Consider the following 26058-nt stretch of genomic DNA (forward strand, 5'->3'; position numbering starts at 1 on the left):
AATTTGGTCTTGCACATGTAGGTCCTGTTGTCAAAGGTTTTGACCCACTGTTTGACCCTTTTTGCATATGGGGAAATGAGTTGTCCATGAATATCAGTCAAGTCAAGAAACTCAGAAAGATTGTTAGGATAAAGATTTTAGCGACAAAGAACAACAAGATCTTTGTTAGCACAATGAAGAAGGCATCAGTTCACTACAGGATGGTACTAACTATCATACCTTGCCTTTTTTATTCTTTTGCCCCATTTTCAATATAGAGAAGATATTTATGCACATCCTTGTTTTCAGGCCTTTCCAAAGAAGTTCACTGATGATTACCTCTCAAACCACCTGTATGGTCAGGAGGCGGGGAAGGTATTCATACAACACCCACGGTTCAATGTTGAAGTATTCCTGTAGAGGACGAAGGATGGACGGTCAATCATCCACAAGCACTGGCCTAAAGTTATAAAGACCTTTTGTTGTAGGGTGGAACCCTAGATGGAGATCTTTCACGAATTGGAGGTGAAATCCCCAAGAACACGAAGAACACAAGAGAGGGAAAACACTCAAATTGACTAGATCAAATCACACATATGCTAGATCCAAGAACACACAAGAGGTCACAATGATTCAAGGACAACAAAGGAAAGATACAAGGTACTAGTTCATCCCAATCCTATGTGGACAGAGGTCTTGATGATCCTATGATGGGGATCCTTCCCAAGATGGGGGCGTGATATCCACTAGGGATCTTCTGCTAGGAGGTCTTGATCTCCTAGAGGAGTGGGTACAAGGAGCAAATCTCTCTAATGTCTCTCATATACTTTGCTATCCCCTCTAATGAGCTAGGGAAGGGGTATATATAGTCTAGGGATGAAATAGAGGGAAGAGGGGGATACAAGGGTCAATTGCCCAAAAGTGCACGCAGGCATGCAGAGGGGTCCGGGCACCCGGGGCAAGATTGGCCGGGCACCCGGACTAGTCAGGGCCTCCACCCGGGAGGTGGTAGGAGGTGGCCGGGCACGCGGGGGTTGACAGCCCGGGCACCCGGGGGTGGCTGGTGGCGTCCAAGCGAGGGGGCCGGGCGCCCGGGGCCGAGGGAGCGGGCACCCGGGCCAGCGGCCTGTGGCCTGGAGGGGGGCCGGCACCCGGGGCCTCAGGGCCGGGCACCCAGGGGTGGCCTGGGCCGTGGCTGGGCCAAGTGAGGCCGAGCACCTGGGGCTGTAGGCCGGGCACCCGGGGCCGGCTGGGAGCAGCGCCAGGGAGGGGCCGGGCCTCCGGGGCCAAAGTGCCCGATCACCCGGATTGTCCAGTGCCTCTTCTCCTTCATCCTTCTCACTCCTTTCCTCCTTCTTCTCGTCCGTAGGTGCTCGGATCTTCGTGCTAGCCTCTCCATCATCAACACCTTGATACCTAATCATGCATGATACTTCCGCTTGAGGTAGGACCCAACTCTCGAATGAATTTGAGTGGAGATCGAAGAGGAAGGAGTTCACCTCGTTCTCGATGGCACGTGCACGTGCTCTTGTCATTGGTCCTCTCGGTGCTTGCGGTGGTGGTGTGACGTCCATGGTGATAGTCGAGGGATGTTCCGCATCATCTCCCCCCTTGGGAGAGATCCGTCCACGGATCATGATCTTCATCACCATGGGAAAGAGAGGGCGTCGTCGTGTACAAGTGGACGACCACCACGCACTTGTCATCTTGAAGCTCGAAATGGGCACTCTCCAATGTCGCACCGTCTTGTGATTCCTTCAAAAGGAGTAAGGACGACAATCACTTGGAAAAAAAATGTGGTTAGCGTTAGTGCAAAACCAAGCATTCAAGAGGTGATTCACCAAACAAGTGTCGTCATCAAGCATAATATATGGTGTAACAAAGGATTGTGACATGGCATGAAAGCACATAAATTGAGCACAATCAAGGTCGTCATGGAAACAAACATGTAAATGTGAGGTAGACATGCAAATATGTGTGACAAGAATTAAGCATCTACCTCAATGTCATAGCAAACATGCATAAGACTCTCAATGAATGGTCTATGGTAGGCATAAGAGTCATTCACAACACTGAATAAGAGGAGATGTCTAAACACATGGGGTAAGTGCAAGACAATCCGAGCATAATGTGCACATGGTATAGTGAAAATAGTGTGGCACTCAACACAATGGAAAGAGCAATTGTTCATCATGTGTGAGGCAATCAAGTCAAGCAAGTGACAAGCAATGGGACATGGCATATGCGAAGTAATGACATTGTTGCAACCAAACATATGGTAGGCGCAAGTAATCCAAGAATTGGATGCAACATGAGAAAGCATAGAAATCAAGTCGTGCACACTAGTGGAGCGAAGATGCAACACACTAGAGGAAATCATGGCAATCATGTCATGTGAGCAAATAATAGATATAGGAAAAGCACATGACATATCGCGAGCACGAACACAAAGCAAGATCATAGTATCATCATAGAAATGGGTCATAGGTAGAACATGGCAATAACAAGCAATATCTCCACCAAGTTTGCAAATACACATACAAGTACGAGAATCAATCATCATGTGTAGTGCTAAGCATGGGTCACAAATGCATGGCAAAGGCATAGGGAAGAGCATATCATGCAAAGTGAACATGGCAATATGGGCATATAATATGTAATGAACAATAACCCATAGCCAAGTGAGTGCCGTGTAGAAGAAATGCGCGAAGTATTTGCGTGAAGAGAGCGGTGGGAAAGACAATCCATGGGATCCCAAGTCATCATTGCTCTCTAGGGCTCGTTTTGTCAAGTCGTGGGATTGCGAGGTTGACAAGTATTCATGTGTACCTACACAAAAGAGGCACAAACCAAAGAAATTGTGCTCGTGGTAAATGTACACATCATCCATCATGATGTGTATGTGCTCGTGAGAGTTAGCACAAGATAAGCATCGCTCAAAGAAATTGGAAACATGGTATATGAACATGTCATCCATCATGAAAGAGTAGTTGTTATGTATGACACGATGGGGACACAAATTGAGAATGCAAGTATATGGCACATCACTAGCATGTTTATTCATGGGGAGCATATGGTGCACACAAGTACTGGGATCATGCAAAGTATGGAATGCATCCAAATCTCCTAATATGTATGAGGAAACTATGGGGGTCTCCTCATGAGCATTAATGGAAACATCACATGGAGAATATTGACAACATCCAAAACAATGCATATTTGGAACAATGTGATCATGGCATGGCATAGTAGATAAATTGTGCAAATCATGTAAAGGAAGCATGACAATATCATCGCATGAAAAACAAAAGCCAATGATCATCATCTCTTCATCTATTCCATAAGTGCAAATGGGATATATTTTAATGGGGCATGCATAGTTACTATGTTGAGATTGAAATGATGCAATATGGGAGATCTCACTCATAGCATATGACAAGTTCAAAGGATTGTCAAATATGATGTGACCAAAAGAATTTTCACATGATATCCTATGGAGCATAGCATCACAACTAGGCAATTCAACATGCTCATCATCATATTCACCATAAAGTGGTAAGTCATGACATGAGGAAGTCGCACTAGCATGAAGCATGGGAATAGATGGATCAACATCATGCAAGCAATCATTGGTGAGATAGTCCACTAGTGGGACAAGAGAAGCACCATCACCTATGTTACCTTTGGAGCATCACTCATGTGTTGTAGGTGAGGTGTCGAAGACCAAGTCATGGCCATCTTCATCAACTTGATGGAACCATGTGGGGGGTGCATCATATTCCACCATGGCCATCGTCTTGTCCATAGGAAGGACGAAGTCGTCGCGGATAGGCGCGTCATCATATATGTGACCTAGCACCAAATGAGAAGACACAATAGAGGTGGAGGTTAAGTTGTTAGAAATCCAAATGGCCTCACATGCCCTATCAACTACCTCACTCTCTCTATGTGGTGGTTCACTCACTCCCTCAAAATAGGTGCACTCAACGTCACATATGGTGGAGTCACTCATCTCACTCAAGTGGTGGGGGTTTGTGGCTCTCCTCACATGGGAATTGTGGCAACTCATCATATATGGGGCTAGTGGTGAAGTCACTCACACTCTCAATATGGTGGCACAAGTCACTCAAGTCATCATATGTCGCCGTGGTCGAAGGGGATGGCCCTTGCTCGACCGTCTTGTCGCTGTCTTGTATGAGGTCCATGTGATGTGGCACCTCGTAGCTCGTCTCCATGACCGAAGGGAAGTTCCCATGCTTGGCCATCTTCCATGAGGGGCTTCTGAAGATGGAAGTGTCGCCCTCGCTCGTAGGTGATCGCCTTGGACTTGATGATGTCGAAGTAGGCGTACTCGTGGGAAGTAGGCGAAGATGCCGTACGTCCAAAGGCGAAGATGCCTTGATAACACTTGGTGAAGATGCCAAAGTAGTCGTGGTAGCAGTCGTAGCTCCGTCTTGTTGGTGCTCGTCGCGCGGTCTTCTCTTGTGCTCATGAAGGTTTTCTTGACGGTGCCGCGTGGTACTTGCATCTTGTGGCCGCTCCTAAGACTTGCGACTTGAGCGTCTCCGCCTTGAAGATGACGAAGAGGAAGAAGAATTGTAGTTGGCCCACACGTGTCGGATGTCATCCAATTGTGCATCCAACCTGGTGTCGATGTAGTCCCTTGTCCGTGCTTCGCGTCGGTGAATGTCGACGGTGAGTCGCTCAATGCCTCGCGTTGCTAGTTGTAGTCCGAAGATGGGATTTTGGTGATGTAGTTGTTCGCGCCGTCCTTGTCGTGGAAGACCGAAGATGAAATGCCTTGCCCATCCATCACAAGATTCGTGAAAATGTGAGTGGAAGAAAGGAAAGAACTAGACCAAATGTACCTTTCCAATGTTGAAGATGGATCAATGATCACTGAATAATGTATCAAGGAAATAGCACAATTGGTACCGGATCTTGTCAATTCTCACGCCTACACAAGTAAGGCCTATGGTGGAGCTTGGTGAGGATAATGGCACAAAAATTCGATGCAAAATGTTAGCAAGAGTCAGTAATGTTGGAAAAGATTCACAAATTCGCAAGTAAAACAAGTAGACCAATAGCAATATGTGGCACACGGAAACACACACGGATAGATAAATGGGGTCATGCAACCAAGGAATGAGCACAAAATGTGGAATCCACAGAAAACGCTCGTGTTGCACAACTCTAGAGAGACGCTAGTACGATTTCTCAATATGCGGATACGACACTTGTGCACAACCTATAAGATGCAAAATGTATCCACTTTCTATCCCAAGTATGCTATATATGTATGATGTTCCGGTGTTTCGCACACGATGATCGAAGATGCTCAATATGGTAGTATGGTATGCAATGTGGTGATGCTATGGCTCTTGCTTACAAGCTTCTTTGCTTTCTTTTTGCTTAAAAGCTTATTTTTTTGTTTTTTTTGTATGGCCACTATGCGAAATGCACAAACCAAGATAGCACTTTTGTATATGCGGGAACAATCTTGTGACATAAGGGATGATATGATGATACCAAGATGATATGGTATGTATGCAATGGAAGGTATGGATGACTAATGTGCACAAGTAACATTGCCAGCAATACTCAATGGCTAGTCTCGATAGGCAAGTGACGCAAGATGGGCTAAGGGGTTAACAATGTAATGGCAAGAATGTACAATGATGGGATACCATGATACCAAGATGATATAGAGGTTACCATTCTTGCTTACGGTTAGGGTGTCAAAATGGTGAAGTGGTCAATATCGAATCCTTGTCGAAGGTGAGTGGCGGTGTTGTCGATGTCGAACCGTTCCTAGTTAGCCGAAACACCCTAGGAAACGAAAAAAAACCGCAAACTCAAAATCTCAAAGGAAAATGTCAAATAGTGGTAGCAGAATGCATTGGTGGCTCCGGAGTTAGCAATGCAGAAGAGGTGGTGATGGTTGATGAAGAAATAACCGTCCCTAAGTAGCCGAAACGCCTTAGGAGACTCAAGTCACCTCTCAAGCAACCACAAATGCTATATGGATCAAAATGGGTTATGTTGCGGAAAGAGATGGTGGTTTTGCGAATGATATGGTGGATGGCCTAGGCAAAGATGCCAAAATGACAACATTTTGATGGAGTGAAATGGTTTTGAAACCTATCTAGATGGATGGGGGATGTCAATAGCTACTCAATGAGCTAAAGAACGTCAAAATCGGACCCCGGGAGCGAAAGTTATGGCCGAAACTGTGATGGTGTTGGGCTGATTCGGGGTGGTGCGGGTGCCCGGTGGTCGGGGTGCGGGCACCCGGGGTGGTCCTGGGCAAACAGCCCGGGGGTGCGGGTGCCCGGGGGTTCGGGGTATGGGCACCCGGGGTGGTCAGCGGGGATGCACGGGGGGTCCGGGTGCCCAGGGTTTGAGGTCCGGGTACCCGGGGGTGACGGATTTGGGCGGAAATTCGTGGGAAGATGCAAGAAATTGGTGGATTTCGTGGAGGGAAAGGTGCAGATGGATGGGGGAATTCTAGATCCACTTGAAACAAAGCAACTCCATGGATCAAATCCAACAAAACCTCATCAAACCAACAAATCACAAAAAAAATTGGGGCTATTTTTGGTGGGGAATTTTCGAAATTGGGGAAGAACACAACAAAATTAGGCTAGAGAACAAGAAGGGGGGCTCCAATTTCATGAGAAACCATGGCTCATGATGCCAAGATGTTTTTGGGTGGAACTCTAGATGGATATCTTTCACGAATTGGAGGTGAAATCCCCAAGAACACGAAGAACACAAGAGAGGGAAAACACTCAAATTGACTAGATCCAATCACACATATGCTAGATCCAAGGACACACAAGAGGTCACAATGATTCAAGGACAACAAAGGAAAGATACAAGGTACTAGTTCATCCCAATCCTATGAGGAGAGAGGTCTTGATGATCCTATGATGGGGATCCTTCCCAAGATGGGGGCTTGATATCCACTAGGGATCTTCTCCTAGGAGGTCTTGATCTCCTAGAGGAGTGGGTACAAGGAGCAAAGCTCTCTAATGTCTCTCATATACTTTGGTATCCCCTCTAATGAGCTAGGGAAGGGGTATATATAGTCTAGGGACGAAATAGAGGGAAGAGGGGGATACAAGGGTCAATTGCCCAAAAGTGCACGCAGGCACGCGGAGGCGTCCGGGCACCCGGGGCAAGATTGGCCGGGCACCCGGACCGGTCAGGGCCTCCACCCGGGAGGTGGTAGCAGGTGGCCGGGCACCCGGGGGTTGATAGCCCGGGCACCCGGGGGTGGTTGGTGGCATCCAGGCGAGGGGGCCGGGCGCCCGGGGCCGACGGTGCGGGCACTGATACGTCTCCAACGTATCTATAATTTTTTATTTTTCCATGCTCTATTATATTCTGTTTTGGATGTTTAATGGGCTTTATTACACACTTTTATATTATTTTTGGGACTAACCTATTAACGGGAGGCCCAGCCCAAATTGCTGTTTTTTTGCCTATTTTAGTGTTTCGCGGAAAAAGATAATCAAACGGAGTCCAAACGGAATGAAACCTTCGGGAACATGATTTTCGGAACAAACGTGATCTAGAGGACTTGGAGTCTACGTCAGGAAATCAACCAGGAGAGCACGAGGCAGGGGGCGCGTCTACCCCCCTGGGCGCGCCCTCCACCCTCATGGGGCCCACGTTGCTCCACCGACGTACTTCTTCCTCCTATATATACCTACATACCCCCAAACTATCAGATATGGAGCCAAAAACCTATTTCCACCGCCACAACCTTCTGTACCCGTGAGATCCCATCTTGGGGCCTTTTCCGGCGCTCCGCCGGAGGGGGCATTGATCACAGAGGGCTTCTACATCAACACCATAGCCTCTCCGATGATGTGTGAGTAGTTTACCTCAGACCTTCGGGTCCATAGTTATTAGCTAGATGGCTTCTTATCTCTCTTTGGATCTCAATACAAAGTTCTCCACGATTCTCATGGAGATCTATTCGATGTAATCTTCTTTTGTGGTGTGTTTGTTGAGACCGATGAATTGTGGTTTATGATCAAGATTATCTATGAATAATATTTGAATCTTCTCTGAATTCTTTTATGTATGATGGTTATCTTTGCAAGTCTCTTCGAATTATCAGTTTGGTTTGGCCTACTAGATTGATCTTTCTTGCAATGGGAGAAGTGCTTAGCTTTGGGTTCAATCTTGCGGTGTCCTTTCCCAGTGACAGCGGGGGCAGCAAGGCACGTATTGTATTGTTGCCATCGAGGATAAAAAGATGGGGTTTATATCATATTGCATGACTTTATCCCTCTACATCATGTCATCTTACTTAAAGCATTACTCTGTTCTTATGAACTTAATACTCTAGATGCATGCTGGATAGCGGTCGATGTGTGGAGTAATAGTAGTAGATGCAGGCAGGAGTCGGTCTACTTGTCACGGACGTGATTCCTATATACATGATCATACCTACATATTCTCATAACTATGCTCAATTCTATCAATTGCTCGACAGTAATTTGTTCACCCACCGTAATACTTATGCTCTTGAGAGAAGCCACTAGTGAAACCTATGGCCCCCGGGTCTATTTTCCATCATATTAATCTTCCAACACTTAGTTATTGCTTTTGCCTTTTATTTTACTTTGCATCTTTATTTCTCTTTATCATAAAAATATCAAAAATATTATCTTATCATATCTACCAGATCTCGCTCTCGTAAGTGACCGTTGAGGGATTGACAATCCCTTTATCACGTTGGTTGCGAGGTTCTTATTTGTTTGTGTAGGTGCGAGGGACTCGTGCGTGATCTCCTACTGGATTGATACCTTGGTTCTCAAAAACTGAGGGAAATACTTACGCTACTTTACTGCATCACCCTTTCCTCTTCAAGGGAAAACCAACGCAGTGATCAAGAGGTAGCAGGCACCCGGGCCGGCGGCCTGTGGCCTGGAGGGGGGCCGGGCACCCGGGGCCTCAGGGCCGGGCACCCGGGGGTGGCCTGGGCCACGGCTGGGCCAAGTGAGGCCGGGCACCGGGGCTGTAGGCCGGGCACCCGAGGCCGGCTAGGAGCAGCGCCAGGGATGGGCCGGGCCTCCGGGGCCAAAGTGCCCGGGCACCCGGAGTGTCCAGTGCCTCTTCTCCTTCATCCTTCTCGCTCCTTTCCTCCTTCTTCTCGTCTGTAGGTGCTCGGGTCTTCATGCTAGCCTCTCCATGATCAACACCTTGATACCTAATCATGCACGATACTTCCGTTTGAGGTAGGACTCAACTCTCGAATGAATTTGAGTGGAGATCAAAGAGGAAGGAGTTCACCTCGTTCTCGATGGCGCGTGCACGTGCTCTTGTCACTGGTCCTCTCGGTGCTTGCGGTGGTGGTGTGACGTCCATGGTGATGGTCGAGGGATGCTCCGCATCACCTTCAACATCAATGAAGGCTCAATATTTGCCTTCTGCTTCATCAGTTTTCCAGATGAGATACATCTGTCTATGTATCGTCTATGATGCTAATTTCGAAAGGTTATAGATGTTGCATGTGAAACTTGGTCCTGGTGTAGTTGTGTAATTTGGTAGCTGAGTGCTGAAGCTATATGATGTTGTACTCTGATGTATTTTAATTATGAAAATGAAATATATTGTGTGCTTAATATGAAATGTCAATTAGATTAATAAATGGATTATGAATAATCAGATAATTAGCCTGCTAATGGTGAATTAGCCTGCTAATTGGGTTTTGCTATTGCAAACGGTTGTTGAAAAAATACCGTGGGCGATGACCTCAGGCAATGCACACAGTTTCTAGGAATAAACCATGTTGAATCAATGAACAATCACACACGACTTTCTCTTGAAAACTGTTTGTGTTAGGCCACATTGCGCAAACGTTTACCACATAAAACTTGTGTGTGATGGATAGCCTTTGCCACACAATTTCTTCTACGGACCATGTGTGATACATTCAATAACGCAAACGATTTAACGGGAAAAATTGTGTGTGATGTACATGTGAACGGAAACGTTTTCCTTGGAGCCACTGTGTGGGATGTACATACGAACGGAAACATTTAGCAGGGACTGACTGTGTGGGATGTACTTGCGACCGGAAACAATTTCACCATATAATCGTATTTTTTAGCTCTACTATATGTATTTTCATATTTGAGCACTCGCCAATCGCACACGACCTCATTTTGCCGAACGTGTGGGCCAGAAGGGCATATCCCCGATGGTTTCTGGGTCGTGTGGGAAGGACCCCCCTATCGCCCACACTCACTTGGCGACGGTTCCAAATGCCATAGCGGAGAGGGTTAAAACCGTTTGTTTAGGAGCTCGCTGCACTAGTGGAGGGTTCATGAGTTAACCCAGCCACCAGATCTCTAGAGCCGCCACTCCGAGTTTGGCGCCTCGACTCATGCCGAGTTTTCTTCAAAATAAAGTTCGGGTCTAAATGAGCATCTGGATGAGCAAAGCTTACTTTCCGGACGACCCGCCTTATCTTCTTTGGAGGCAAGGATTCTGAGCCGGAAGAGATGGAAATTATCTCAGTATCCTCAGCTAGGATTGTTGCGACGTCACCCTGAGAGTAAGAGGTGTGAGCTAGTTCGATAAAGAGACAACCAAGGGAGTCAAGTTCTACCTCTGACTGTTCGTCGGCCTCCGGTGACTCGCCCGCGGTTGCCGACTCATTCACATCAGCTCGTTTATTCTTCTTCCACGCCAGTGTGGTCTTAGATTTGGCCACCCGAGTTTTCCTCTTCTTATTCCATAAGGAGAGTCAGCCTGCATGGTTGAGAAAGGTCAGAAAATGAAGTGCTGAGTAAAGTAAGGATTTGCAAGCCGGAAAGAAAAGTGTGGTTACTAGAGGCGCTGGGTTAAGCTTGGAGAACGATAGCAGCCCTGTCTTATTGCAGTTTTCCTGAGTCTCCCCGAGCAGAGTCTTTACAATTTTGTTGACTTCCTTAGTGGTTAAGTCATCAGAGCTGTACCGTGAGGGTCGGTTGAGTTGCCTGAATATTCACACATTAAGCTGGGTTGAGGGCTTAAAGGGAGAATCCTCCATGCAACCGAGCATCGGGTTAGATCAACCCCTGTTAAACCATTAGCCGGCAAGGCCCTGAGTTTTGGGTAGACTGGAGCAGCTTCAGCATGCTCTTTAGCAATGATCCAGCTTAGGAGATCCAAGTCCATGGGAAGGCAGTCCTCTCTGTAACCCGATAAGGGGTTCTCATTAGCTGGGAAGGTGTTCTTGCAATAAAACCAAGTCTTGATCCATCCCTTAGGATATCTTGGTAAGGTAGCTGGAGGAAAACAACTGTCTCTGCGTCTCTGGATGGAAATCCCGCCGAATTCTAGGCTCGGGTCGTTTGCACACTCTGTTTGACTGTTCATATAGAAGTATTCCTTGAAAAGGGCAACAGTAGGCTCTATTTACAGATACACTTCACATAAGATTTGAAAGTGGCAGATGTTGGATATGGAGTTCGGCCCCAGATCTTGAGGATGAAGGTTAAAATAGTTTAAGACGTCCCGAAAGAATTTGTACCCGGGCGAAGAGAAGCCTCTAAGGAGATGGTCTACAAAAACCATGAATTCTCCTTGTCCAGGTCGAGGAACGTCGTCTCCTTGGCCGGCTCGGGAACCAATCTCTTCCTGAGCCGGCAGAAAACCTTGAGCTTGATAATCCTTAAAGATGAGTTCGGAGACGTGGGAAGGCACCCAATTGCAAATGGTAGTTTTTGACATATTGAGCCACCTAAATAAGATGGAAGACTACGGAAATATAAATGGTGGGTTACTTAAGAAATAATGATTCGTCACTTTAGTTATATGAACAAGACAACATAATGGATAAGTAGCACTAAATGGTGAACCGATTTAGAAACAAATGCAGTTTCTAAAAGATCAGGTGAGTTACAATACGTTGGTAAGACACCCAAGATACGAAGGCGAGTTAACAAGTTAAAGGTTGCTGAGTTTTTGCTAAGTGTGGAATAACAAGTTTCTACCAAAGTACTTGCAATTATGGATCTACAGACGGTTCAAAAAAGGAAAATAATTGCTAAACCTAAGGACATCGGCAGAAGCAATGGGTAAACTGTTCGTTGATTTTAGCAAAGATATAAGTGTATTTAGATGCAAGGTTAATCTTGAATCTTCTACCGCAGTATTTCTATGGCATCTCGGAGAAACTACAAGATCTAACTCCAGATAGGACCGAGAAGTACAGATGAACACCGACGAACTCTATGAACTCAGAAGGGCTAATGTGAATATGAGAAGGGGAGATTTGAGTACATGGCTGTGGTAGCATAGGGTGGAGATGCACCGCCTAACTCCGGCGAAGGTGGGGTGGTGCTGTGATCCCGGGCAAGGCGGCTGATGAAGGTCGACGGGCGCGGCGGAGCTCCGGTCGCAGGAGGCTTCAAGAGGAGGAAGAAGAAGAAGCAGAGGGGACGAAGTAAAAGTGAAAAGGAGGACCCCGTGTTTATAAGGAAAAGGCAATAGTAAATGGCAGGTGTGAAAATCGAGGGGGTGCAGTAACTTTTGGAGCAGAAGGCGCCTCGGTTTCCGAGATAAGTAGATATGCACAAAATTCGTTATGACGTCATGAGGGACTCCCTGAAATTGCGGAGGTGATGTTTGCTTGAACTACGTCGGTATTTCCCCAAAGAGGAAGGGATGATGCAGCATAGCAACGGTAGGTATTTCCCTCAGTGATGATACCAAGGTTATCGAACCAGTAGGAGAACCACGCAACACTACGTGAATAGCACCTGCACACAAATAACAAATACTTGCAACCCGACGTATTAAAGGGGTTGTCAATTCCTTTCGGGCAACGGCGCCAGAAATTGGCAAGAAAACGGGATAAAAATATGATAGATTGGATAATTAGATCTCGCGGGAACGCGAGATAAAATAAATAAGAATAAATTGCAGCAAGGTATTTTTTTATTTTTGGTTTAATAGATTTGAAAATAAAAGAAAATAAAAATAGATCGTGAAGGCAAATATAATAAAGAAGAGACCCGAGGGTCGTAGATTTCTCTAGTGGCTTCTCTCGAGAAAAATAGCAAACGGTGGGTAAACGAATTACTGCTGGGCAATTTATAGAACTTCAAATAATCATGACGATATCTAGGCAATGATCATTATATAGGCATCACGTCCAAGATAAATAGATCGACTCCTACCTACATCTACTACTCTTACTCCACACATCGACTGCTATCCAGCATGCATCTAGTGTATTAAGTTCATGGAGAAACGGAGTAATGCAATAAGAATGCAATAAGAATGATGTAGACAAGATCTATTTATGTAGAAATATACCCCATCTTGTTATCCTTAATAGCAACGATACATACGTGTCGGTTCCCCTTCTGTCATTGGGATCAAGCACCGTAAGATCGAACCCATCACAAAGCTGTTGGGGAACGCAGTATTTCAAAAAAATTCCAACGATCACGCAAGATCTATCTAGGAGATGCATAGCAACGAGACGGGAGAGTGTGTCCATGTACCCTTGTAGACCGAAAGTGGAAGCGTTTAGTAACGCGGTTGATGTAGTCGAACGTCTTCACGATCCAACCGATCAAGTACCAAACGCGCGGCACCTCCGCGATCTGCACACGTTCAACTCGGTGACGCCCCTCGAACTCTAGATCCAGCTGAGTCCGAGGGAGAGTTTCGTCAGCACGATGGCGTGGTGACGGTGATGATGAAGTTACCAACGCAGGGCTTCGCCTAAGCACTACGACAATATGACCGAGGTGGAAAACTATGGAGGGGCCACCGCACACGGCTAAGAGATTAACTTGTGTGTCTATGGGGTGCCCTCCTCCCCCGTATACAAAGGAGGGGAGGAGGGGGCCGGCCGGCCTCAAGGGGCGCGCCCGGGGGGGGGGAATCCTACTCCGACTAGGAGTAGGTTCCCCCCTTTCCTACCAACAAGGAGCGGGAGGAAGGAGGAAGGGGAGAGAAGGAAGGAGGGGGCGCCGCCACCACCCCTTGTCCAATTCGGACTGGGGCGCGCGCGCCACCTCCTGGCCGGCCCTCTCTCCTCTAAGTCCCATGGTGGCCCATTAACTTCCCGGGGGGGGGGGGGTCCGGTAACCCTCCGGCACTCCAGTTTTATCCGAAACTCTCTGGAACACTTCCGGTGTCCGAACAACATGGTCGAATATATAAATCTTTATTTCTCGACCATTTCGAGACTCCTCGTCATGTCCGTGATCTCATCCGGGAGTCTGAACAACCTTCGGTACATCAAATCACATAAACTCATAATACCAATTGTCATCGAACGTTAAGCGTGCGGACCCTACGGGTTCGAGAACTATGTAGACATGACCGAGACACTTCTCCGGTCAATAACCAACAACTAAACATGGATGCTTATATTGGATCCTACATATTCTATGAAGATCTTTATCGGTCAAACCGCACAACAACATACGTTGTTCCCTTTGTCATCGGTATGTTACTTGCCCGAGATTTGATCGTCGGTATCATCATACCTAGTTCAATCTCGTTACCGGAAAGTCTCTTTACTCATTCTGTAATGCATCATTCCGCAACTAACTCATTATTCACATTGCTTGCAAGGCTCATATTGATGAGCATTACCGAGAGGGCCCAGAGAAACCTCTCCGACAATCGGAGTGACAAATCCTAATCTCAATCTATGCCAACTCAACAAACACCATCAGAGACACCTGTAGAGCATCTTTATAATCACCCAGTTATGTTGTGATGTTTGATAGCACACTAAGTGTTCCTCCGGTATTCGGGAGTTGCATAATCTCATAGTCATAGGAACACGTATAAGTCATGAAGAAAGCAATAACAATAAACGAAATGATCATAGTGCTAAGCTACGGATGGGTCATGTCAATCACATCATTCTCTAATGATGTGATCCCGTTCATCAAATGACAACTCATGTCTATGGCTAGGAAACTTAACCATCTTTGATTAACGAGCTAGTCAAGTAGAGGCATACTAGTGACACTCTGTTTGTCTATGTATTCACACATGTACTAAGTTTTTGGTTAATACAATTCTAGCATGAATAATAAACATTTATCAATATAAGGAAATATAAATAACAACTTTATTATTGCCTCTAGGGCATATTTCCTTCAGTCTCCCACTTGCACTAGAGTCAATAATCTAGTTCACATCGTCATATGATTTCACACCAATAGTTCACATCTTTATGTGATTAGTTCACATCTCCATGTGACTAATACCTGAAAGGTTTACTAGAGTCAATAATCTAGTTCACATCGCTATGTGATTAACACCCAAAGAGTGATCATGTTTTGCTTGTGAGAGAAGTTTAGTCAACGGGTCTGCCACATTCAGAGCCGTATGTATTTTGCAAATTTTCTATGTCTACAATGCTCTACACAGAGCTACTCTAGCTAATCGCGCCCACTTTCAATATGTATCTAGATCGAGACTTAGAGTCATCCAGATCGGTGTCAAAGCTTGCATCGACGTAACTCTTTACGACGAACTCTTTGTCACCTCCATAACCGAGAAACATTTCCTTATTCCACTAAGGATAATTTTGACCGCTGTTCAGTGATCCACTCCTGGATCACTGTTGTGCCCTCTTGCCAAACTCATGATGAGGTATACAATAGATCTGGTACACAGCATAGCATACTTTATAGAACCTATGACCGAGGCATAGGGAATGACTTTTCATTCTCTTTCTATTTTATGCCGTGGTCGGGTTTTGAGTCTTTACTCAACTTCACACCTTGCAACACAGGCAAGAACTCCTTCTTTGACTGTTCCATTTTGAACTACTTCAAAAACTTGTCAAGGTATGTACTCATTGGAAAAAATTATCAAGCGTCTTGATCTATCTCTATTGATCTTGATGCTCAATATGTAAGCAGCTTCACCGAGGTCTTTCTTTGAAAAACTCCTTTCAAACACTCCTTTATGCTTTCCAGAAAATTCTACATTATTTCCAATCAACAATATGTCATTCACATACACTTATCAGAAATGTTGTAGTGCTCCCACTCACTTTCTTGTAAATACCGGCTTCACCGCAAGTCTGTATAAAACTATATGCTTTGGTCAACTCATCAAAGCGTATATTCCAACTCCGAGATGCTGGCACCAGTCCATAGATGGATCGCTGGAGCTTGCACACTTTGTTAGCACCTTTAGGATTGACAAAACCTTCTTGTTGTATCATATACAACTCTTCTTTAAGAAATCCATTAAGGAATGTAGTTTTGACATCCATTTGCCAGATTTCATCAAATGTGGCAATTGCTAACATGATTCGGACAGACTTAAGCATCGCAACGAGTGAGAAAATCTCATTGTAGTCAATACCTTGAACTTGTCAAAAACCCTTTTTTCGACAAGTCTAGCTTTGTAGGTAGTAACACTACTATCAGCGTACGTCTTACTCTTGAAGATCCATTTATTCTCTATGGCTTGCCGATCATAGGACAAGTCATCCAAAGTCCACACTTTGTTCTCATACATGGATTCTATCTCAGATTTCATGGCCTCAAGCCATTTCGCGGAATCGGGCTCGTCATTGCTTCCTCATAGTTCGTAGGTTCTTCATGGTCGAGTAACATGACTTCCAGAACAGAATTACCGTACCACTCTGGTGCGGACCATATTCTGGTTGACCTACGAGGTTCAGTAGTAACTTGATCTGACGTTTCATGGTCATCATCATTAGCTTCCTCATTGATTGGTGTAGGAATCACTGGAACTGATTTCTGTGATGTACTATTTTCCAATTCGGGAGAAGGTACAATTACCTCATCAAGTTCTACTTTCCTCCCACTCACTTCTTTTGAGAGAAACTCCTTCTCTAGAAAGGATCCACTCTTAGCAACAAAGATCCTGCCTACGGATCTGTGATAGAAGGTGTTCCCAACAGTTTCTTTTGGGTATCCTATGAAGACGCACTTCTCCGATTTGGGTTTGAGCTTATCAGGCTGAAACTTTTCCACATAAGCATCGCAACCCCAAACTTTAAGAAACGACAGCTTAGGTATCTTGCAAAACCATAGTTCATATGGTGTCGTCTCAACGGATTTTTAGGCGGTGCCCTATTTAACGTGAATGCAGCTGTCTCTAATGCATAACCCCAAAATGAGTGGTAAATCGGTAAGAGACATCATAGATCGCACCATATCTAAAAAAGTACAGTTATGACGTTCGGACACACCATTACGTTGTAGTGTTCCGGGTGGCGTGAGTTGCAAAACTATTCCACATTGTTTCAAATGAAGGCCAAACTCGTAACTCAAATATTCGCCTCCGCGATCAGATCGTAGAAACTTTCTTTTCTTGTTACGATGATTCTCAACTTCACTCTGAAATTCATTGAACTTTTCTAATGTTTCAGACTTGTGTTTCATTAAGTAGATATACCCATATCTGCTCAAATCATCTGTGAAGGTCAGAAAATAACGATACCCGCCGCGAGACTCAACACTCATCGGACCGCATACATTGGTATGTATTATTTTCAATAAGTCAGTGGCTCGCTCCATTGTTCCGGAGAATGGAGTCTTAGTCATCTTTCCCATGAGGCATGGTTCGCAAGCATCAAATGATTCATAATCAAGTGATTCCAAAATTCCATCCACATGGAGTTTCTTCATGCGCTTTACACCAATATGACCTAAACGGCAGTGCCAACAATAAGTTGCACTATCATTATTAACCTTACATCTTTTGGCCTCAATACTATGAATATGTGTATCACTATAATCGAGATTCAATAAACCATTCACCTTGGGTGTATGATCACAGAAGGTTTTATTCATGTAAACAGAATAACAATTATTCTTTGACTTAAATGAATAACCGTATTGCAATAAACATGATCTAATCATATTATGCTCAACGCAAACACCAAATAACATTTATTTTAGGTTCAACACTAATCCCGAAGGTAAAGGGAGTGTGCGATGGTGATCTTATCAACCTTGGAATCACTTCCAACACACATCGTCACCTTGCCCTCAATTAGTCTCTGCTCATTTTATAACTCCTGTTTCAAGTTACTAATCATAGCAACTGAACCAGTGTCAAATACCAAGGGGCTACTATGAATACTAGTAAAGTACACATCAATAACATGTATATCATATATACTTTTGTTCACTTTGCCATCCTTCTTATCCGCCAAGTATTTGGGGCAGTTCCGCTTCCAGTGACCATTTCCTTTGCAGTAGAAGCACTCAGTTTCAGGCTTGGGTCTAGCTTTGGGCTTCTTCATGGGAATGGCAACTTGCTTGTCATTCTTCATGAAGTTCCCTATCTTTCCCTTGCCCTTTTACTTGAAACTAGTGGTCTTGTCAACCATCAACAATTGATGCTTTTCTTGATTTCTACCTTCGCCGATTTCAGCATCGCAAAGAGCTCGGAGAATCGTTTTCGTCATCCCTTGCATATTATAGTTCATCACGAAGTTCTGATAACTTGGTGATAGTGACTAGAGAACTTTGTCAATCACTATCTTATCTGGAAGATTAACTCCCACTTGATTCAAGCGATTGTAGTACTCAGACATTCTGAGCACATGCTCACTGGTTGAGCTATTCTCCTCCATCTTGTAGGCAAAAATACTTGTCAGAGGTCTCATACCTCTCAACTTGGGCATGAGTCCGGAATACCAATTTCAACTCTTGGAACATCTCATATGCTACATGGCGTTTCAAAACATTTTTGAAGTCCCGGTTCTAAGCCGTAAAGCATGGTGCACTAAACTATCAAGTAGTCATCATACCAAGCTTGTCAAGCGTTCATAACGTCTGCATTTGCTCCTGCAATAGTTCTGTCACCTAGCGGTGCATCAAGGATAATTCTTCTGTGCGGCAATGAGGATAATCCTCAGATCACGGACCTAGTCCGCATCATTGCTACTATCAACTTTCAACTTAGTTTTCTCTAGGAACATATCATAAATAAAACGGGGAAGCTATACGCGAGCAATTGATCTACAACATAGATATGCAAATACTATCAGGACTAAGTTCATAGTAAATTTAAGTTCAATTAATCATATTGCTTAAGAACTCCCACTTAGATAGACATCCCTCTAGTCATCTAAATGATCATGTGATCCATATCAACTAAACCATGCCCGATCATCACGTGAGATGGAGTAGTTTTCAATGGTGAACATCACTATGTCGATCATATCTACTATATGATTCACGCACTACCTTTCGGTCTCAGTGTTCCGAGGCCATATCTGCATATGCTAGGCTCGTCAAGTTTAACCCGAGTATTCTGCGTGTGCAAAACTGGCTTGCACCCGTTGTATGTGAACGTAGAGCTTATCACACCCGATCATCACGTGGTGTCTCAGCACGACGAACTTTCGCAACAGTGCATATTCAAGGAGAACACTTGTACCTTGAAATTTAGTGAGAGATCATCTTATAATGCTACCGCCGTACTAAGAAAAATAAGATGCATAAAAAGATAAACATCACATGCAATCAAATAAGTGATATGATATGGCCATCATCATCTTGTGCCTTTGATCTCCATCTCCAAAGCATCGTCATGATCACCATCATCACCGGCTTGACACCTTGATCTCCATTGAAGCATCATTGTCGTCTCGCCAACTATTGCTTCTACGACTATCGTTACTACTTACAGGGCGATTGCATTTCATACAATAAAGTGACAACCATATGGCTCCTGCCAGTTGCCGATAACTGTTACAAAACATGATCATCTCATACAACATGTTATATATCATCACGTCTTGACCATATCACATCATAGCAAGCCCTGCAAAAACAAGTTAGACGTCCTCTACTTTGTTGTTGCAAGTTTTATTGTAACATCCCAAAATTCTAAATTTTGGAATGTTATAATAAATAGATAGTTTTGATTGATTGTTTGATTGTTGTGTGATTGATTGAGTGAAATTCGAAACTTTTGAAAGTTAAATGAGAGGGAATAAAAGGACTTCCCCAAACTTTCACCCTTGCTTTCGGATCTCCGTGAATTCAAATTCTTTTCAAATACAAAACCCTAGAGAGAAGATGACATGACTTCTTCCATTTAAATAAATGAAAAGGTTTTTTTAGTATTTGAATTTCATTTGGAAATATTTTCAAATTCAGAAACTTCAAGCAACTCAATGATATTCATGAGAGAAGATAAAATGACTTCTTCAAATTATATGAAATATGAGTTGGAAGTTTAAAAGAATCAAATTTAAAGTCCATTTGAAATTATTTTCAATTTGGAGTTATTTAGGTTTTATTCAAATTATTTTTCTCCAAAAATAAAATATATGGAAAATAGGGTAAAATGATTCCCTACATCAGAAAATTGGAGAGAAATAAATTTGAATTAATCTTGGTATTTTTAAAATGATTTTTATTGAGTTTTTATTGCACCAGTAGCACTATTTGATTTATTTAAATTTTTGTGGATTTTATTTGATGCTAGAAAAATGTTAACGCTGTAGGAAATAATGTCCCCACGCCCCACGCAAACTCGTCGGAGTTCGCGAGCTCCGCCGAGATCTGCCACCGTTGCCCCGCACTCCACCGCCGCCTACGCCCGACGCCGCCACCACCACCGGAGTCCCCTCGTCGCGCCGCGCCTCCCCGTGGGTTTGCCCGAGTCGGAGAGCCACCAGAGCCGCCGCCGCCGCCGCCTTCTTCTCCGACGCCGACGACGTGACCGCCGTGGTAAACCCCCCCCCTGTCACCTCGTTCGTTCGATCTAGGATAGACGGCTAGGATTAGATCTAGACGTTTTTTATTTCCGAACCGGTATGCGTTAGTTAGCGAACGTTCACTAGATTAGTTCTGTAGTGGACGTTTTCAGCCAGTAGTATTCTGCCACGTGTCCAGGGACCCAGTTGCAGATATAAGTTTCATAGATTAGTCCCTGGATTTTTCAGAACAACCCCTGAACTTCAAAACCCTCCAACTCTTTATCCGTAACTCCGTTTTAAGCGATTCTTTTTGCAGAATACTCCTTGTGACATATACTTTCCAATAAAAAGTGGATTTTGGAGATTGAGCCTAATCAAATTTATTCAACTTCAAATCTAGTTCAAACCTTCGTTCGATCATATTTTTGAACCGGAGCTCTGTTTTTTATGAAACCAATGCCGATTTCTTCGTTATGATCCCCTCTATCCAGTAAAACAACTTAAACATGTTTTTGAAAGTTTAAAATTTGATTTTTCAAACAGATTTGAATTCAAACTTCTTTTGATCATAACTTGAGTTTTATAACTCCGATTTAGTTGATTCCTTTTTGCTTATCGAAGCTCTTGACCTAAACTTTCTGATAAGGCCAAATTCACATAATTTTGGTACTGTTAGAAACTGTTTTATGTTGCAAGAGTTATTTGATTGGTTGTGATGTTTTCCGAATAGTCTTCTTTGTTTCTGATCTTTTGAGTGATTGCTTATGTGTGGTTACTATTGCTTGCTTACGATCGATTGACCGGAGTGTGAAGAGTAGAACTATCAAGAGTTTTGAGTGCGAATCATCTTCATCAACAGTACAGGCAAGTAACACTTCGATCATACCCCATTATTACCCAGTTTTTACGCATTAGTTTCCATCCTCAAAACATTGCATGAGTAGGATTGATAACATGTGGGTATTGGGAAGTAGTTGATGAGGTAGGTGTTGGAAATATGCCCTAGAGGCAATAATAAATTGTTATTATTATATTTCTTTGTTCATGATAATCATCTATTGTTCATGCTATAATTGTATTGTCCGGAAATCGTAATACATGTGTGAATACATAGACCACAACGTGTCCCTAGTAAGCCTCTAGTTGACTAGCTCGTTGATCAACAGATAGTCATGGTTTCCTGACTATGGACATTGGATGCCATTGATAACGGGATCACATCATTAGGAGAATGATGTGATGGACAAGACCCAATCCTAAGCATAGCATAAAAGGTCGTGTAGTTTCGTTTGCTAGAGCTTTTCCAATGTCAAGTATCTTTTCCTTAAACCATGAGATCGTGCAACTCCCGGATATCGTAGGAGTGCTTTGGGTGTACCAAACGTCACAACGTAACTGGGTGACTATAAAGGTGCACTACAGGTATCTCCGAAAGTGTCTGTTGGGTTGGCACGGATCGAGACTGGGATTTGTCACTCCGTGTGACGGAGAGGTATCTCTGGGCCCACTCGGTAATGCATCATCATAATGAGCTCAATGTGACTAAGGCGTTAGTCACGGGATCATGCATTGCGGTACGAGTAAAGAGACTTGCCGGTAACGAGATTGAACAAGGTATTGGGATACCGACGATCGAATCTCGGGCAAGTAACATACCGTTTGACAAAGGGAATTGCATACGGGATTGATTGAATCCTCGACACCCTGGTTCATCCAATGAGATCATCGTGGAACATGTGGGAGCCAACATGGGTATCCAGATCCCGCTATTGGTTATTGACCGGAGAGGCGTCTCGGTCATGTCTGCATGTCTCCCGAACCCGTAGGGTCTACACACTTAAGGTTCGGTGACGCTAGGGTTGTAGAGATATATGTATGCGGAAACCCGAAAGTTGTTCGGAGTCCCGGATGAGATCCCGGACGTCATGAGAGGTTCTGTAATGGTCCGGAGGTGAAGAATTATATATAGGAAGTCAAGTTTCGGCCACCGGGAAAGTTTCGGGGGTTACCGGTATTGTACCGGGACCACCGGAAGGGTCCCGGAGGTCCACCGGGTGGGGCCACCTATCCCGGAGGGCCCCATGGGCTGAAAGTGGAAGGGAACCAGCCCCTAGTGGGCTGGGCGCCCCCCTTGGGCCTCCCCCATGCGCCTAGGGTTGGGAACCCTAGGGTGGGGGGACTTTCCCCTTGGCTTGGGGGGCAAGGCAACCCTTTCCACCCCTTGGCCGCCGCCCCCCCAACCCTAGATGGGTTTTGGCCGGCCCCCCTCCCAAGGGGGCCTATATAAAGGGGGGGAGGGAGGGCAGCAACCTACAGCCTTGGGCGCCTCCCTCCTCCCCTGCAACACCTCTCTCTCTCTCTCTCGCAGAAGCTTGGCGAAGCCCTGCCGGAGACCCGCTACATCCACCACCACGCCGTTGTGCTGCTGGATCTCCATCAACCTCTCCTTCCCCCTTGCTGGATCAAGAAGGAGGAGACGTCGCTGCACCGTACGTGTGTTGAACGCGGAGGTGCCGTCCGTTCGACACTCGGTCATCGGTGATTTGGATCACGGCGAGTACGACTCCGTCATCCACGTTCATTGGAACGCTTCCGCTCGCGATCTACAAGGGTATGTAGATGCACTCCTTTCCCCTCGTTGCTAGTAGACTCCATAGATGCATCTTGGTGAGCGTAGAAAAATTATAAATTATGCTACAATTCCCAACAGTGGCATCATGAGCCAGGTCTATGCGTAGTTACTATGCACGAGTAGAACACAAAGAAGTTGTGGGCGTTGAGTTTGCCAATTCTTCTTGCCGCTACTAGTCGTTTCTTGTTTCGGCGGCATTGTAGGATGAAGTGGCCCGGACCGACCTTACACGTACGCTTACGTGAGACAGGTTCCACCGACTGACATGCACTAGATGCATAAGGTGGCTAGCGGGTGTCTGTCTCTCCTACTTTAGTTGGAACGGATGCGATGAAAAGGGTCCTTATGAAGGGTAAATAGAAATTGGCAAATCGCGTTGTGGTTTTACGTAGGTAAGAAACATTCTTGCTAGAAACCTATACAAGCCACGTAAAAACTTGCAACAACAATTAGAGGACGTCTAACTTGTTTTTGCAGCATGTGCTATGTGATGTGATATGGCCAGAAGATGTGATGAATGATATATGTGATGTATGAGATTGATCATATTCTTGTAATAGGAATCACGACTTGCATGTCGATGAGTATGACAACCGGCAGGAGCCATAGGAGTTGTCTTTATTTTTGTATGACCCGCGTGTCATTGAATAACGCCATGTAAATTACTTTACTTTATTGCTAAGCGTGTTAGCCATAGAAGTAGAAGTAATCGTTGGCGTGACGACTTCATGAAGACACAATGATGGAGATCATGATGATGGAGATCATGGTGTCATGCCGGTGACGAAGATGATCATGGTGCCCCAAAGATGGAGATCAAAGGAGCATGATGATATTGGCCATATCATGTCACTATTTGATTGCATGTGATGTTTATCATGTTTTGCATCTTATTTGCTTAGAACGACGGTAGTAAGTAAGATGATCCCTTATAATAATTTCAAGAAAGTGTTCACCCTAACTGTGCACCGTTGCGAAGGTTCGTTGTTTCGAAGCACCACGTGATGATCGGGTGTGATAGATTCTAACGTTCGAATACAACGGGTGTTCACGAGCCTAGCATGTACAGACATGGCCTCGGAACACACGCAATACACTTAGGTTGACTTGACGAGCCTAGCATGTACAGACATGGCCTCGGAACACGGAGGACCGAAAGGTCGAGCATTAGTCGTATAGAAGATACGATCAACATGGAGATGTTCACCGATGATGACTAGTCCGTCTCACGTGATGATCGGACACGGCCTAGTTTGACTCGGATCATGTATCACTTAGATGACTAGAGGGATGTCTATCTGAGTGGGAGTTCATAATCAGATGAACTTCATTATCATGAACATAGTCAAAAAGGTATTTGCAAATTATGTCATAGCTTGCGCTTTAGTTCTACTGGTTAAGATATGTTCCTAGAGAAAATTTAGTTGAAAGTTGGTAGTAGCAATTATGCGGACTGGATCCGTAAACTGAGGATTGTCCTCATTGCTGCACAGAAGGCTTATGTCCTTAATGCACCGCTCGGTGTGCTGAACCTCAGCGTCGTCTGTAGATGTTACGAAACATCTGACATACACATTTTGATGACTACGTGATAGTTCAGTGCGGTTTAGAATTGTGGCACCAAAGATGTTTTTGAAACATCGCAGAACATGTGAGATGTTCCGAAGACTGAAATTGGGATTTCAGACTAGTGCCCACGTCAAGAGGTATGAGACCTCTGACAAGTTTCGTAAGCCTGCAAACTAAGGGAGAAAAGCTCAATCGTTGAGCATGTGCTCAGATTGTCTGAGTGCCACAATCGCTTGAATCAAGTGGGAGTTAATCTCCCAGATGAGATAGTGATAGTTCTCCATAGTCACTGCCACCAAGCTAGTAGAGCTTCGTGATGAACTATAACATATCAAGGATAGTTATGATGATCCTTGAGCTATTCGCGATGTTTGACACCGCGAGAGTAGAAATCAAGAAGGAGCATCAATTGTTGATGGTTAGTAAAACCACTAGTTTAAGAAGGGCAAGGGCAAAAGGGATACTTCATGAAACAGCAAGTCGTTTGCTGCTCTAGTGAAGAATCCCAAGGTTGAACCCAAACCCGAGACTAAGTGCTTCTGTAATGAGAGGAACGGTCACTGAAGCAGTACTACCCTAGATACTTGGTAGATGAGAAGGCAGGCAAGGTCGACAGAAGTATATTGGATATACGTTATATGAATGTGTACTTTACTAGTACTCCTAGCAGCACCAGGGTATTAGATACCGGTTCGGTTGCTAAGTGTTAGTAACTCGAAATAAAAGCTGCGGAATAAACGGAGACTAGCTAAAGGTGAGATGACGATATGTGTTGGAAGTGTTTCCAAGGTTGATGTGATCGAAGCATCGCATGCTCCCTCTACTATCGAGATTTGGTGTTTGCGTTGAGCATGATTGGATTATGTTTATCGCAATACGGTTATTCATTTAAGGAGAATAATGGTTACTCTGTTTATTTGAATAATACCTTCAATGGTCTTGCACCTGAAATGAATCTCGATCGCCATGATACACATGTTCGTGCCAAAAGATATAAGATAGTAATGATAGTACCACATACTTGTGGCACTGCCACTTGAGTCATATTGGTATAAAACGCATGAAGAAGCTCCATATAGATGGATCTTTGGACTCACTCGTTTTGAAAAGATTGAGACATGCGAACCATGTCTATTGGTATATATGCATGAAGAAACTCCATGCAGATGGATCGTTTGGACTCACTTGATTT

This window comes from Aegilops tauschii, chromosome 3, assembly GCF_002575655.3.
Source record: "Aegilops tauschii subsp. strangulata cultivar AL8/78 chromosome 3, Aet v6.0, whole genome shotgun sequence".
In the NCBI taxonomy this organism is placed as follows: domain Eukaryota; kingdom Viridiplantae; phylum Streptophyta; class Magnoliopsida; order Poales; family Poaceae; genus Aegilops; species Aegilops tauschii.